Below are 17981 nucleotides of genomic sequence, written 5' to 3' on the forward strand. Positions count from 1 at the left end.
TACATTGGACGGACACTGGATATGGAGGATTCCAATCATAAATGGTTTAAATCCATTTTATGTGAAGGAGAAACATACCCTCAATATTTGTGAATATCCGTATGAACCACCATTTTCTATATAACATACAGAACACACATACGCAGTCTGCGAATAGGGCCAGAAATTATATATAATATGATAAAGATATATGTTTGCACAAGACCTAATGGATGTGGTATCTACAAATAAGGAAATTATGGTTTGGCCCGACCCATTGTGCCGTATGTGTGCAGATCCAAATGAATCATGTCAATGATCGCCGACATTTCCCGATGTATGAACAAAAGAGATTATAATGGTGAATCATCAGTTTATTGTACATAGAGATACAAAACACTGACTTCCTAGATATAGTTCGCTATGGATCATTATCTTTTGGATATGCACACATGTAGCTGATGTTTGGAGATGTAAGAAGGCATCTATTCATAAAAATGGGTTACATCCCATTCAAAGTTCATGCCTTGTGGCAACCTAGTTCGCAAGTGGAAGATCCAAAAGACCACTCTCTTGCATAGAAGCCGAAATATGTCACCCCCCGTGGTGGTGTTTTAATTTTTTCAATAACTTGTATGTTCATAGCTGTGGTGTCTCCATTGTGGCACAAGTTAAAGTGTTTGGCTACATTAGTTTTTGATTTTTTATTGACACTATATAGGTGTTCATTGAAGCGATCTCGTAGTCGCCTAATCATTCTACCCACATATTGTACAAGGCAGATTTTACATGTTAACAAATATATGATATAGTTGGTGTTACAGTTAAATAATTCACTTATATTATATATTTTGCCTGTACATGTGGAGACAAATTGGTCTCCCATGAGTATGTGGCTACAACATGGGCATCCAGTACTGCCACATCTGTAGTTCCCTTTAAAATGTAGCCAAGTAGGGGTTTTTAGAGTATTTCTACGAAAAAAACTAGGGGAGAGTGATTGGCCAAGGGTAGGGGCACGTCTTGGGACTACATTAATGCCTCCCTTAAGTAATTTTGCACATGTTTCATCGGCACCTAACTTAGGGAGTTGTCGATTAATAATGTCCCTAATTTCTCTAAATTCCGAACTGTATGGGGTAGAAAAGGTAAGTTTGGTTTGGTGCATGCTCCTGCTGTGTGATCTTTTTAACCCTGTAAGATCTGATCTTTTTTTGTTTTTAGCTATATTCCAAGCCCTATTGATCATTGGGTAGCCTCTGTCTAAAAACCTATGAAAAAGGGAGGAGGCTTCTCTGTCAAAGTCGGCATCATTTTTACATATCCGTCTAACATGTATAAATTGTCCAACCGGAATGCCTTTTATCGTGTGTTTGGGGTGTCCAGATTGTGCTGACAGGAGTGAGTTACCTGACAGGGGTTTTCTGTATAGTGTAGTTATGATTTGTCCATCAATACCTTTTAACAACACATCCAAATAGTGTATTTCTCTAGCGTTGGCTTCTCCTGTAAATTTTAAGTTTTTATTGTTACAATTTAGGACGTCAAGGTATGAGTTTAACCTTTCAACTCCATCCTCCATGATAAACAGGAGGTCATCTATAAATCAAAAGTAAAATTTAATAAAAGGTCTGAAGGGGTTCTCACCCCCAAAGATGCAGAGCCTCTCCCACCAGCCCATGTATAGGTTGGCGAGTGAGGGCGAAAATTTAGCGCCCATCGCAGCCCCGCACCTTTGGAGGTAAAAAACCCCATCAAAACAAAAATAATTGTGTGACAAAAAGTATTCAAGGACTTCCAAAATGTAAACTTTTTGCTCAACTGGTAGAGATGTTAGTGAATCTAGGAAAAATGACACCGCTATAACAGCCAAATTGTGTGGAATAGACAAATATAAATTAACCACATCACATGTAATCCATGCATGGTCAATATTCCATTCAACGTTTTCTACCATTTCCAATAAGTGGTTGGTATCTTTAAGATAACCAGGTAGTTGCTGGACTAATGGCTGTAACTGCCTGTCTAACCACTGTCCTAGTCTTTCATTAAGGGAATTGATTCCTGAGATTATAGGACGGCTATACAGGGGATCTAACCCCTTATGGGTTTTAGGTAGATGGTAAAATGTGGGAATGACAGGATTTTCTGGGATCATTTTTATGGATCCCTTTTCACTGAATACACCTATTTTCACTCCCCTGTTAATGATGCTGGTCAGAAAAGATTTATAATGCTTGGTGGGGTTATCTTTAAGTGGTAAATAGGTGTGAATATCTGTTAACTGGCGAATAGCCTCACTCACATATATGTCGGTGTTCATGACCACTATTAGACCCCCCTTATCTGAATTGCGGATGATAATTGTATCATCACGCTGCAAATTCTCCCATGCTGATCTTTCTTCCTTTGTTAAATTATCTGACCATTGCGTGCAACCATTAACGGCTCTGGTGGATAGGGCTGTCAGATCACGTTCCACAGCTCGTTGGAACCCAATCATTTCAGGGCTACGAGAGTTAACAGGATAAAAGTCTGACTTGATATTTAGTGGAACGGATCTGAGGGCTTCAAAATCACCAGAGTTAGAAGTCTCTATGGCCCCTTCACACGATAAATCTTCCAGATCTAAGATTGCACAAAGTTCCCTAAAGGAGAGTGAGTCCTCCTCTGGGATCGTGCAATCAGGGATCTGGTTACCTTGTTCACCGTCAATTGTAAAAAAATGTTTTCTAATTGTTACATTCCTAACAAGTTTATTAACATCAAGAATTGTTTCAAAAAGGTTAAGATGTCTTTGAGGGCAAAAATGTAACCCTTTAGACAATAAAGACATTTCACTGACAGAAAGAGTCCTGCTAGACAGATTTAAAACATTAGAAAAATTATTAATATTGATATTCAAAACTTGCGTGTTGGCCTTTGGGATGGATAGCGTTTTTCTTCCTCCGTATCTCTTCCGGCCCCGCCGTGTCCTTTTGCGTTTCTGTTCCTGTCCCTCCTGCGGGGTCTGCGTTTGCCTACCCCATTTTTTGAAGTAGTGGTTGTAGCTGAGCCCGCCAATTCGCCTCTAGTAATTGACCCCGATGGAGATGAATCAGAGTCCGTGTTAGCTGTAGTGTAGTCCATAGACTCCAATTCAGGATCTGTAAAGCTAACACGTTTGGGGGTGCTCCCCATGGGCTGGAAGGATCCACGGTGTTGTCGCCTCCTTTTCCATACATAGATGTTATTCGTTTCATAATCTATCTTGTCCCGTAGCATTTTTTCTTTTTTTCCTGAGATGATCTCCTTTTCAAAACGATTCAATTTCTCGTTTAAACGTGCATCAAGCTAGCAAAGGTTGTCACATCTTGTGATGGTTTCAATGCTTCCTGCAAATCAGTTATCTCCTCTTGTAATACTGACATTTCCTTTTTCTTGGAAGCAATAATGATTTCCATCAGAGCAAAAGAACAAGCTGATAGTGTGTCAGTCCATGATTGCTTCAATGTTGCATCATGTAGTTCAAAAGTCAGGAACTTTTTTATTCTCAATCCCCGAGGTATCTGTTTGTTAGTCAAATACTCAGAGAGAGAAATAATCTCCCAATATGCTCGAATTTCTTTTGTCATGGACTTCTCAAGCTTGTGGAATAGCGTTCCCACCGATCCTTTGTCTCCATTTGTGGTATCATTCAGGGTATTACTGGTATTAGTTCCAATGTAGCCATCATGGGTCGGTTCAAACAAAGTAAGGAGATCGATGATCGGTGGATGGGATGGGCTCACCACCGAGCTAGTGTGCTGCGAGGTATTGCAATTGAAGAGACAAGAACTCACTGCTCAAGGTGGTGTAATTGCCTGATGACTCACACCAGTGCATGCCTCGGCTCTCCTCCGTGAAAACTTGATAAAGGAAAAGGAATTGGCAGCACTCCCGGTTGAGTCAAAATCCAGATTTATTGACTGGACATCCAAATACGACAATCGTTTCACACACTGACTGTGTGCTTAAAAATGGATATACTATATACACACACAAAAATCCAATCATCAATTAAAAAACAGGTGATACAAATAAGGGGTAAACCATTTTCCTAATTACCGAGGACACGGATAGACCCATAAAACATTATTTTATTTCACATATTGCTTGGGATTGGATGTTGACATCGGGTAACAAATCCAGATACATAATTGCCTCCAAACTTGTTGCATTTCCACATTCAATTACAACAGGAATTGTCCATATACATAGCTGCATGTTTTTTCACAATTGGGGGCCAGGATCTCTGGATCTTTTGACTATTTGATCCTTTGTTCCTCGGATCCTTTGAATTCTGGCTGGATCTCGATGTCCATTCCTGGGAGTTCATAGCATGACGTGGCCAACACTGCAGAGTTCATATTATATTACTTATACTTTACAATTTATTTATTTAATGAGCTTAGCGGTTGGGCCATCATCCTACATAATATTAAATATACTTTGCATAGTTATTTATCTCCCTTATTTATGTCCTTTTATGTGCGGATTCTCCGCAGTTGGATCTTACCATGTATGGACCCCCTGTCTTGCACGATATCTAGTGTTGTAGTCTGGTGTATTTAGCTTTGTCCCTCGGATCCTTTGAACTCTGACTAGACCTCGATGTCCGTCCCTAAGAATTTATAGCATGATATGGCCAACACTGCAGAGTTTATATTATATTACATATACTTTATATTCTATTTATATAATGAGCTTAAATGTTTGGCCATCATTCTGCACAATATTAAATATACTTTGCGTAGTTATTCATCTCCCAGGCCTATATCCCTCCATATATCCTTACAATCATGGATTCTCTACAATTAGATCTTACTATGTATGGATCCCTTATCCCTCCATGTATCCTTCCAATTATGGATTCTTTACAATTAGATCTTACCATGTATGGATCCCGTATCCCTCCATATATCCTTCCAATTATGGATTCTCTACAATTAGATCTTACCATGTATGGATCCCTTATCCCTCCATATATCCTTCCAATTATGGATTCTCTACAATTAGATCTTACCATGTATGGATCCCCTATCTTGTTCAGTATCCAATGTTATAATCTGATGTATGTAGCTTTAATCTCCTCGAACTATATATCTCTCTCCGGTCACCCGATATGATTGTAATTGTTTTTATGGGTGACCGGTTGATGCATATATACACAGGATCATATGTGTTTATTTTGTCCTAAAAACCATATTGTTGGAAATAATTGTTTTTATTGTACATATATCGTTTGGTCTGTGTATGTTATACGATCGATTTTCTTCTGACCCATACAACTAATATGCACGAATAGATTTATATATTTGACAATTTTTTTAAAATTGAAAATTTAATAACAAACTATTTCATAGTTTTATATTCACATAATCGGATTGTACAGATATCAATATATATATTCACTATTCCTTGTAGTTTTGTATATTTTTTGTGCATTTTTTTGCGCTTTTATTCTCATTTTATAATTGACACATATTATTAAACAATGGTAATTTTATCCATATCTTTAATCACAATACAATTAATTTTCATACATAGTTTATACATATTTAGATTTTATCAGATTTTTTGCATTTATATATTTTTTCATACACATTTGTGTCACAGCATTCACATTTGATTTTTCACTGGTTTCACATGGATGTTTTATGGGTCTATCCGTGTCCTCGGTAATTAGGAAAATGGTTTACCCCTTATTTGTATCACCTGTTTTAATTGATGATTGGATTTTTGTGTGTGTATATATTGAGATGTTATAACCATTTTTCTTTGTAATGATTAAGCACACAGTCAGTGTGTGAAACGCGTCTACCTTGTCACGATTGTCATATTTGGATGTCCAGTCAATAAATCTGGATTTTGACTCAACCTGGAGTGCTGCCAATTCCTTTTCCTTTATTAACTGTGCTACACACAGTAACAACAGATACTAGCTAATTATTTGTAGAACTGGTGTGATAAACCTGTGGCCCCCCAATACCACATATTGAAGTGGGGTGTTATTTAACAGTATACTTTTCTAAGAGTGTATTTTAATCCTGCAAAAATGTGGCCTCTTTTGCTGTGTTAACTGTGCTACACACAGTAACAACAGTTACTGGCCAATTATTTGTAGAACTAGTGTGATAAACCTGTGGCCCCCCAATACCACAGATTAAAGCGGGGTGTTATCTGAGTATACTTTCATAAGTGTATTTGTGTCCTGCAGCAATATTGCCTCTTTTGCTGTGTTAACTCTGATACACACAGTGCCAGACTCACTGGCAAATTTTTTGAACAACTGGTGTGATAAACAAGTGGCCCCCCAAGACCACATATTGAAGTGTGGTGTTATTTAACAGTATACTTTTATAAGAGTGTATTTTAATCCTGCAAAAATGTGGCCTCTTTTGCTGTGTTAACTGTGCTACACACAGTAACAACAGTTACTGGCCAATTATTTGTAGAACTGGTGTGATAAACCTGTCGCCCCACAATACCACAGGATGAAGTGGGGTTTTATCTGAGAATACCTTTTTAAGAGTATTTGTGTCCTGCAACAATATTGCCTATTTTGCTGTGTTAACTCTGATACACACAGTGCCAAACTCAATGGACATTTTTTTGAACAACTGGTGTGATAAACCAGTGGCCCCCCAATACCACATATTGAAGTGGGGTGTTATTTAACAGTATACTTTTTTAAGAGTGTGTTTTAGTCCTGCAAAAGTTTGACCTCTTTTGCTGTGTTAACTGTGCTACACACAGTAACAACAGTCACTGGTCAATTATTTGTAGAACTGGTGTGATAAACCAGTGCCCCCCCCAATACCACATATTGAAGTGGGGTGTCACCTGAGTAGACTTTCATAAGTGTATTTGTGTCCTGCAACAATATTGCCTCTTTTGCTGTGTTAACTCTGATACACACAGTGCCAAATTCACTGGCCAATTTTATGAACAACTGGTGTGATAAACAAGTGGCCCCCCAATACCACATATTGAAGTGGGGTGTTATCTGAGTATACTTTTAAAAAGTGTATTTGTGTCCTGCAACAATATTGCCTTTTTTACTGTGTTAACTCTGATACACACAGTGCCAAACTCACTGGCCATTTTTTTGAACAACTGGTGTGATAAACCAGTGCCCCCCCAATACCACATATTGAAGTGGGGTGTTATTTAACAGTATACTTTTTAAGAGTGTGTTTTAGTCCTGCAAAAATATTTGACCTCTTTTGCTGTGTTAACTGTGCTACACACAGTAACAACAGTCACTGGTCAATTATTTGTAGAACTGGTGTGATAAACCAGTGGCCCCCCCAATACCACATATTGAAGTGGGGTGTCACCTGAGTAGACTTTCATAAGTGTATTTGTGTCCTGCAACAATATTGCCTCTTTTGCTGTGTTAACTCTGATACACACAGTGCCAAATTCACTGGCCAATTTTATGAACAACTGGTGTGATAAACAAGTGGCCCCCCAATACCACATATTGAAGTGGGGTGTTATCTGAGTATACTTTTAAAAAGTGTATTTGTGTCCTGCAACAATATTGCCTTTTTTACTGTGTTAACTCTGATACACACAGTGCCAAACTCACTGGCCATTTTTTTGAACAACTGGTGTGATAAACCAGTGCCCCCCCAATACCACATATTGAAGTGGGGTGTTATTTAACAGTATACTTTTTAAGAGTGTGTTTTAGTCCTGCAAAAATATTTGACCTCTTTTGCTGTGTTAACTGTGCTACACACAGTAACAACAGTTACTGGCCAATTATTTGTAGAACTGGTGTGATAAACCAGTGGCCCCCCCAATACCACATATTGAAGTGGGGTGTCACCTGAGTAGACTTTCATAAGTGTATTTGTGTCCTGCAACAATATTGCCTCTTTTGCTGTGTTAACTCTGATACACACAGTACCAAATTCACTGGCCAATTTTTTGAACAACTGGTGTGATAAACAAGTGGCCCCCCAATACCACATATTGAAGTGGGGTGTTATCTGAGTATACTTTTAAAAAGTGTATTTGTGTCCTGCAACAATATTGCCTTTTTTACTGTGTTAACTCTGATACACACAGTGCCAAACTCACTGGCCATTTTTTTGAACAACTGGTGTGATAAACCAGTGCCCCCCCAATACCACATATTGAAGTGGGGTGTTATTTAACAGTATACTTTTTAAGAGTGTGTTTTAGTCCTGCAAAAATATTTGACCTCTTTTGCTGTGTTAACTGTGCTACACACAGTAACAACAGTCACTGGTCAATTATTTGTAGAACTGGTGTGATAAACCAGTGGCCCCCCCAATACCACATATTGAAGTGGGGTGTCACCTGAGTAGACTTTCATAAGTGTATTTGTGTCCTGCAACAATATTGCCTCTTTTGCTGTGTTAACTCTGATACACACAGTACCAAATTCACTGGCCAATTTTTTGAACAACTGGTGTGATAAACAAGTGGCCCCCCAATACCACATATTGAAGTGGGATGTTATTTAACAGTATACTTTTATAAGAGTGTATTTTAGTCCTGCAAAAATGTGGCCTCTTTTGCTGTTGTTAACTGTGCTACACACAGTAACAACAGTTACTGGCCAATTATTTGTAGAACTGGTGTGATAAACCTGTGGCCACACAATACCACAGGATGAAGTGGGGTTTTGTCTGAGTATAATTTTATAAGAGTATTTGTGTCCTGCAACAATATTGCCTCTTTTGCTGTGTTAGCTCTGATACACACAGTGCCAAACTCACTGGCCAATTCTTTGAACAACTGGTGTGATAAACTAGTAGCCCCCCAATACCACATATTGAAGTGGGGTGTTATTTAACAGTATACTTTTCTAAGAGTGTATTTTAATCCTGCAAAAATGTGGCCTCTTTTGCTGTGTTAACTTTGCTACACACTGTAACAACAGTTACTGGCCAATTATTTGTCGAATTGGTGTGATGAACCTGTGGTCCCCCAAAACCACAGATGGAAGCGGGGTGTTATCTGAGTATACTTTTATAAATGTATTTGTGTCCTGCAACAATATTGCCTCTTTTGCTGTGTTAACTCTGATACACACAGTGCCAAACTCACTGGCCAATTTTTTTAAACAACTGGTGTGATAAACCAGTGGCCCCCCAATACCACATATTACTAAAGAGTGTGTTTTAGTAATGCAAAAATGTGGCCTTTTTTGCTGTGTTTACTGTGCTACACACAGTAACAACAGTTAATGGCCAATTATTTGTAGAACTGGTGTGATAAACCTATGCCCCCCCCCCCAATACCACAGATTGAAGCGTGGTGTTATATACCTTTTTCCAGATATACTGCAATTCTCTAGAGACTTTTGTCACAGGTTAATTTAAAAAATTCAGGCAGAGGAAGAGGCAGGCCCTTCTGCAGGGTTGATAGGGGTAGGGCAGGAGCAGTAGGCCAAAGCCAAAATGTGAGGTTTCAGAAGGTGCGTTCGATTATGCCAAAGGACGCACCAGACTTGGTTGAGTGACTCACTCAGCCTTCCTCTTCTGCACCCTCCTCATCCTCTCTATCTGCACCCTCTTCACTCTCTGCTGTGTGCACCCCCAAAGACACCACCACCAACACCACCACCACCATATACCCTCCGCTTGAGCCACTGGAATTATTTTCCGATCCATCACAAGACATTTGCGATGCACAGCCATTGTTGGCATCGGATCAGTAAGAGGAGGTAGCAACAGCCGCCACTCAGTAGTCTGACGACAGTGCCCAGATCTGCCCAAGGAGGTTGGTCCCCGCTGTTTCTGCCTACTCCGAGATCTCGAATGTTAGTGGTGGGGAAGGTGACGTGGATAATGACGTGTCTATGGACGTCACGTGGGTGGCCACAAGAGAGGAAGAGGAGGGGAGTTCACAGGGAGAGATGGACCATCAGATAGGGAGGAGAGGCAGGCGGAACTTGCATTGCACAAGAGGTACAAAGCAGACTGCAAATGTATCAGGAGCGAGCCATCAACCATGTACAGTCACATCTGGCACTCCCAGGAAGCCGGAACATGGCTCCGCAGTGTGGGCTTTTTTAATGTCCGTTGCTGACAACAGTGTTGCCATCTGCAGCCTTTGCAGTCAATGCATAAGTCGCGGTAAGCCCAACACTTACCTAGGGAGTACTGCCTTAAGAAGGCACCTGAACTTCCATCACCGAGCCCAGTGGGAGCAACACCGTCAGAACCCACAAAGCCACACTCCAGGCTCTCACCATCCAGCCTCTTCTCCTTTTCCTTCTCCTCTCTTCTCACAATTGTCCTCCACTCCACCTTCCATGATGCCATCGTCACGTTGTTCTGGAAAAAGGCAGGCTTCTGTGGCCCAAATGTTGGAGCGTAAAAAAATGATCACGCCGGATAACCCTCCTGCCCAACGTTTGACTGCTGGCTTGTCGGAACTGATAGCCCGCCAACTACTGCCATATCAACTGGTGGACTAGGAGGCCTTTCGTAAATTTGTGGCCATTGGAACACCACAATGGAAGGTCCCAGGCAGGAAATATTTCTCGCAGAAGGGCATTCCAGAGCTGTATGGCCATGTTAAGTGGCAAGTGAATATATCCCTGGCACACAGTGTTGTTGCCAAGATACATCTGACCACAGACACATGGTCTAGCAAACACGGGCAGGGAAGGTATATCACTTTTACTGCCCACTGGGTGAACCTTCTGACAGCTGTCAAGCATGTAACCCGTGGCACCCATGTAGATTTGGTTGTACCGCCACGGGTTGCATGCAGGCCTGCCTCTTCTCCTCCTCCTCCATCCTCCCTCTCCTCTTCGGCTGACTCCCCCTTTTCCGCTGCTACCGTCTCTTCCGCTGCGTCGCCCAAGATCCCCAGAACCATTTCCACATGCCAGGTGAGACGTTGCCATGCTGTGCTGCATCTGTTGTGCCTGGAAGCCAAGAGCCACACTGGTCCTGCACTCCTTTCAGCTTTGCGTTCACAGGCAGATCAGTGGCTGACACTGCTCAATTTGACAGTTGGTAAAGTGGTGTGCGACAAGGGTGCCAATCTGCTGAGCGCGCTGAAACAGGGCAAAATAACACACGTGCCATGCATGGCACACATCCTTAACTTGGTCGTGCAGCGATTCGTTGCTTAATACCCTAGGGTCCAGGACGTCTTGCGGCTGGCCAGGAAAATCTCTGGCCATTTCAGAAGATCTTACACAGCCATGGCTCGCCTTGCTGACATTCAGCGGCGACACAACCTGCCCGTCAGGCGTCTTATTTGTGACTGCCCAACATGATGGACTCAATGTTGCATATGCTTGATAGGCTGCTCCAGCAGAAACATGCAGTTAACGACTACCTGTATGAACTCTGCGGCAGGTTCTGGGGAGCTTGGGTTTTTTCACCTCGCCAGTGGCTGCTCATGCGGAACGCATGCAGACTTCTGCAGCCATTCGATGAGATCCCCAAACTGGTCAGTCACGGCCAGGGCGCCATCAGTGATATTGTACCTTACGCCTTCTTTCTGGAGCGTGCATTGCGTCGTGTCATTGATCAAGCCGCCGACGAGCAGGAGCAGGAAGATGAGGAAGTCGCAATGTTGGATGAATTCCCAGTGGGGGCTACTCCATCTGAGACAAGTCAACAACAGGAGTCTGAAGAGGAGTCAGAGGAGGATGGTGTGGATGAGGAGGAGCAAGATGAGCATGCTTTAAACCTTTCTGGGATCCCTGGTGTTATTCGTGGATGGGGGGAGGAGAACGAGGATGACATTATCCTGGATGATGAGCTGGAGCTAGGCTACTACACCACTTCCAGTTTAGTGCGAATGGGGGCCTTCATGCTCCAGTGTTTTAAGGGGGACCCCCATATAAAAAGCATAAAGGGCAAGGACCAGTACTGGCTGGCAACGTACTTAGACCCCCGGTACAAACAAAAAATGGCGGGAATGTTACCAGCATCACAGAGGGTTATCAGAATGCAGCACTTCCAGGCCTTGCTGCGAGAAATGCTGCATTCTGCTTTTGCGTGCGCTGGCAGAGGAATTTCCAGTCACAGAGAAACAGTTGCGGGTAGCAATCCAACAGCGCCTGCAAGAAGAGGGCGGTTTGAAGATGTCATGGTCACTTCAGATATGAGATCCTTCTTTCAGCCGAACCATCGACAGCTATACTCCGGATCCAGCATCAGGGAATGCCTAGACCGACAGGTGTCCGACTACATTGGGTTAACACCCGATGTGGATGCTCTGAGGGGTGATGAACCCTTGGACTACTGGGTGGGCAGGCTTGACCTCTGGCCAGAGCTTGCACAATTTGCTATGGAACTGTTGGCTTGCCCCCCCCGTCCAGTGTCCTGTCCAAAAGGACGTTCATCGCAGCAGGGGGGATCGTGACCGATAAGCGCACTCGCCTAGCTCATGACAGTGTAGACTACCTCACATTTATAAAAATGAATGAGACATTGATCTCTGAGGAAGTCAACACATGTGACCAGTAGACCATGTTTCATTGAAATTCCTCATGACAGGCCACAAATATCCGCCAGACCACCATCCACCCACAACAATTCCTGGTCCTTGTCTTCGCTAAATACAGCGGCATAAAAGGCATTTCATGTCAATTGAATGCCTAATTTTTGGGGCCTTTCATGGCCGACAATTATTTTTCGGTCAATGCCTAATGAACCTTCAGCCACAGAATACTACGTTCTTTGCTTTCAGGTAAACCCATGTGGGGTAATTTTTGGGGCCTTTTATGGCCGACACTTACTTCTCTATCCTGTGAATGCCTAATGTACCTCCAGCCACCAAATACTACGTTCTTAGCGGTCAGGTAAACCCATGTGGGCTTATTTTTGGGGCCTATACTGGCCGACACTTACTTCTGTATCCTGTGAATGCCTAATGTACCTCCAGCCACCAAATACTACATTCTTAGCTGTCAGGTAAACCCATGTGGGCTAATTTTTGGGGCCTATACGGGCCGACACTTACTTCTTTATCCTGTGAATGCCTAATGTACCTCCAGCCACCAAATACTACATTCTTAGCTGTCAGGTAAACCCATGTGGGCTAATTTTTGGGGCCTATACTGGCTGACACTTACTTCTGTATCCCCTGAATGCCTAATGTACCTCCAACCACCAAATATTACGTTCTTTGCTGACAGGTAAACCCATGTGGGCTAATTTTTGGGGCCTATACTAGCCGACACTTACTTCTGTATCCTGTGAATGCCTAATGTACCTCTAGCCACCAAATACTACGTTCTTAGCTGTAAACCCATGTGGGCTAATTTTTGGGGCCTATACGGGCCGACACTTACTTCTTTATCCTGTGAATGCCTAATGTACCTCCAACCACAGAATACAACGTTCTTAGCTGTCAGGTAAACCCATGTGGGCTAATTTTTGGGGCCTTTTATGGCCGACACTTACTTCTGTATCCCCTGAATGCCTAATGTACCTCCAACCACCAAATATTACGTTCTTTGCTGACAGGTAAACCCATGTGGGCTAATTTTTGGGGCCTATACTAGCTGACACTTACTTCTGTATCCTGTGAATGCCTAATGTACCTCCAGCCACCAAATACTACATTCTTAGCTGTCAGGTAAACCCATGTGGGCTAATTTTTGGGGCCTATACTGGCTGACACTTACTTCTGTATCCCCTGAATGCCTAATGTACCTCCAACCACCAAATATTACGTTCTTTGCTGACAGGTAAACCCATGTGGGCTAATTTTTGGGGCCTATACTAGCCGACACTTACTTCTGTATCCTGTGAATGCCTAATGTACCTCTAGCCACCAAATACTACGTTCTTAGCTGTAAACCCATGTGGGCTAATTTTTGGGGCTTTTTATGGCCGACACTTACTTATTTATCCTGTGAATGCCTAATTTTTCAGACTGGAATTGAAAATCAATGGGTCTGTAAAGGTTCCGCCAAATTGTGAAATGAATGCGGACCCATTTTACAGATGTGTGAATGGACCCTATATGTATTTGACATGTATTTACCGGCTGCTGTCAGTTCTGGCTGATTTATGAAAAAAATAAAACATTTTTTTACTGTAAAAAAAAAAAAAAACTTTTCCAATTGCAATACTTCAGTTATGACATTGTCCATGTGGTGGGACTATTTGTGCACAGCTAGTAAGTCTTTTGTGGCTGCAAATATGACCTAAAGTTTTTTAAAGTTTGCCTCCCATTAAAGTCAATCGGGCCCGCCACAAACTTGCGGTTCGCGGACATTTGAGAAAATTCACGGCTGACTTTCGTGAACCGCCTGGCCAATGTTTGTCCATCACTAATGAGGATTTGCATAGGGGACAGGGAGTACTGCCTTACCCTCAGCTACCCTTAACATAACAAATGTGGTCACAAGGAAGGGATAAACATATAACATCACTTCTAGGGTGATAGTAATACATAACCACAACCTATGATTATTAATAAGGGTGGTAGGGGAGGCCCTTTTCAGGAACTGGGATGGTAGAGTGGTGGTATGATGAGCAAAGATATAAGAAGAAGTATGGAAAAAGCATGAGGGGGAGGGAGAGAGTAAGAAGAGAAATAAAAGGGGACACCATGGTGGTCCTGCATAAGGCTAGATGGTCAAACTGTACCACAATTTGAAGTGTATCGAAAATGGGACCAAACAGCCCACATGAGCATATAGAACTTATTTTTATCCTCATCCAGGAACTCTTACTTTCCAGGCATTTGATTCTCAACATTTCATAAGCCCATTCAGCCAGCAAAGGGTTTTTCGTTTGTTGCCAGTGTCTAACTATCATAGGTTGAGCAGCTGTTAAGAAGTGCCTAAGCAAACTCTTTTTGATTTGTTTATAGGAGCCCTGCAAAATATCAGCACAGTAATTTGGGGATTGTTTGAGATTTTGTAACACACAAGCCTTTATACCGTAGATGCAATATCTTATACCAATCCCTGGGCAAGTCCCCAAAATGTGGGTCATAGTACCAGTGGTCTGTAAACACCTCCAGCATGTGTCAGGGACAGAGGGATTAAATTTATGTGAGATTGTGGGGCATCCGTTCTATCTACATAATATTTGGTAGTTACGTTCTTGGACGTGGGATGAAATAGACTTTTTTTTTTAGGCAAGGGTCAGTATCTGGTCCCAATCCATGACATCCAACAGTATAACAAGTTCCTGCTCCTACTTCGATAGTAAGTAAGCTGGGTGAGGAAGGATAGGATTCTTTTAGTAGAATTTGGTAAATCAGAAAAGAGCGTTCAGGTCTAGTGGACTGAAAGAGTAGTGACTCAAAGTTCGTGTGGGGTCTAGCCCAAAGGTCTGTGAAGAGCCAAGTCCCTAGATAGTGTTTTCATTGCATATATTCAAGCCATGCATTTGCATGGTTATGACAAGTTGAAAGTATCCGAGAGAGGGGAGTTAAGTGTCGCCCTAAGAGAGTATGACATAGTAAAGGGTTATCTCTCCTCTGTCAGGAGAGGAATTTGGAGCAGGTAAGTGTTGGCGGTAATAAAACACTACCAAACAGTCAAAGGTCTTGGTCGCGAGGAGAGTTAACCTTTATTCATGTGTAGCACCCTCCAAAGTAAGTGCTAGGTAAAATATAGTGGGGCCTTGTCTGCTTATCAGCAGGGCCATGTTTTCAGCTAGGCTGGCATGTGTTCCTTGGTGTGCCTGTTGTGTTGGGGAGTCTCTCCACTGTATCCCAATGAGGGCTCTCATTGGGCAGTGGAGGAAACCTGACCAATAGCACACAGGGCTTGTATCCCTCCTGGAAGGGCAGATTCTGCCGCACAGCACTCTGGGAGAGGGTATAAGTCTGTGGGGAGCATATGACAGATCGTCTTGGTGGGAAGCAGAGTCCCAGGAGGGAGGTGATGGCTGTCTCTCCTCCTGTCAGGAAGAATCGGGTGTCCCAGGTGGCTTGTTTGAGGGGATACAGGGCTGAGCTATGCTGCAGAGAAGGATCCAGGTGTGCTGAGGACCAGCAGTGCGTTTGGGTCGGGTTTCAGGAAAGCATTCTGAGTCGTGAGTACTGCAAACTGCCCCTGGGGGGTCTGCCTAGCAGAGGGGACCAACAGAGAAGACTACAGGGAGCAGTGCACAGGACTTTTGAGCTGTGAGGAAGCATCAGAAGTCAAGTTTCAGTTTACAGACAGCAAGTCAGGTTTACAAGCGCCAGGAAGCGTTGGTCGGCATTCAGCTGGCGCCAAGACAGTGCTAGGCAACATTTTTTCTCAAGTGTCCCAATTCTGTAACAAGTTGAGCAAGAGGACAAACGATACAGACCTGATCACGGATATAGAAATACGGGACAACTTAGGAAACAGTGACCATAGGTCAATAAGTTTCAGTATTAATTACAGTAATAGGAAGCATAGGGGTAATATAAGAACACTGAATTTCAAAAGAGCCAATTTCCCTAAACTGCGCTTGCTGCTAGAAAATATCAATTGGGATAGAACCCTGGGAACAAAGAACACGGAGGAAAAATGGGAGCGCTTCAAGAGCATACTAAACAGGGGGATTGGCCAGTGCATTCCAAAGGGAAATAAATTTAAAAGAGCAAAAATAAACCCTGGATGGCTAAACTCCAACATAAAAATGTATATTAGTGCTAAAGAAAAGGCCTTCAAAAAATACAAGACTGAGGGGTCATTGGCAGCATTTAAGCATTACAAAGAATGTAATAAGAAATGTAAAGATGAAATCAGGGCGGCTAAAATAGAACACGAGAGACATATGGCGGAGGAGAGTAAAAAGAACCCCAAGAAGTTCTTTAAGTATATAAACAGTAAGAAAGCGAGGCCAGAACACATTGGCCCCATAAAAGATGATAAAGGAAATATGGCCACTGAGGACAAAGAAAAGGCGGAAGTGTTAAATAATTTCTTCTCTTCAGTCTTCACAAAAGAATCGGGGGGCTACACGAACCCAGCTTGTAAGGCCGAACTAAATAATACACCTCAGGAAGTGCCGCCATGGCTAACAGAGGATAGACTTAGAGCTAAACTAGAGAAACTTAACATAAATAAATCCCCGGGACCGGATGGCTTGCACCCTTAATGAGCTCAGCCAGGTGATTGCCAGACCATTATTCTTGATCTTTAAGGATAGTTTACAGACGGGTATGGTGCCAGCTGATTGGAAAAAAGCCAACGTGGTACCAATATTTAAGAAGGGGCCGAGATATATCCCGGGTAACTATAGGCCGGTCAGCCTAACATCTGTAGTCTGCAAAATTTTGGAGGGGATGATAAGGGACCACATACAAGACTTTAGTAATGAAAACGGTATTATAAGTAGTAATCAGCATGGATTTATGAAAAATCGTTCCTGCCAAACCAATCTATTAACCTTCTACGATGAAGTGAGCAGCCACCTAGATAAAGGGAAGCCTGTGGATATGGTATATCTGGACTTTGCAAAGGCCTTTGACACCGTTCCCCACAAACGATTACTGTTCAAACTAAGGAAGGTAGGTATGGATCATAAGGTGAGTACCTGGATAGAGAACTGGCTCCAGGGGAGAGTACAGAGGGTGGTGATTAATGGGGAGTACTCGGATTGGGCGGGTGTGGAAAGTGGGGTCCCCCAGGGTTCTGTCCTGGGACCAATCCTGTTTAATTTGTTCATAAATGATCTAGAGGAGGGGATATCTAGTACAATCTCAGTATTTGCAGATGATACTAAACTAGGCATGCCAATATCTTCTATGCAGGATGTGGAAACCTTGCAAGCAGACCTGAACAAAATAACGGGGTGGGCAACTACATGGCAGATGAGGTTTAATGTTGATAAATGTAAAGTAATGCACTTGGAGGCCAGAAACCAGAAAGCAAGCTACTCACTAGGGGGGGAACCTCTGGGTGAGTCTAGGATGGAAAAGGACTTGGGGGTACTGGTAGACAACAAGCTTGGCAGTGGAATGCAATGCCAAGCCGCCGCAAGCAAAGCCAACAGAATACTGGGATGTATAAAAAAGGGGATTCACTCCAG

The sequence above is a fragment of the Pelophylax lessonae genome, assembly GCF_965119305.1.
Source record: "Pelophylax lessonae genome assembly, chromosome: 3".
NCBI classification, from domain to species: Eukaryota; Metazoa; Chordata; class Amphibia; order Anura; family Ranidae; genus Pelophylax; species Pelophylax lessonae.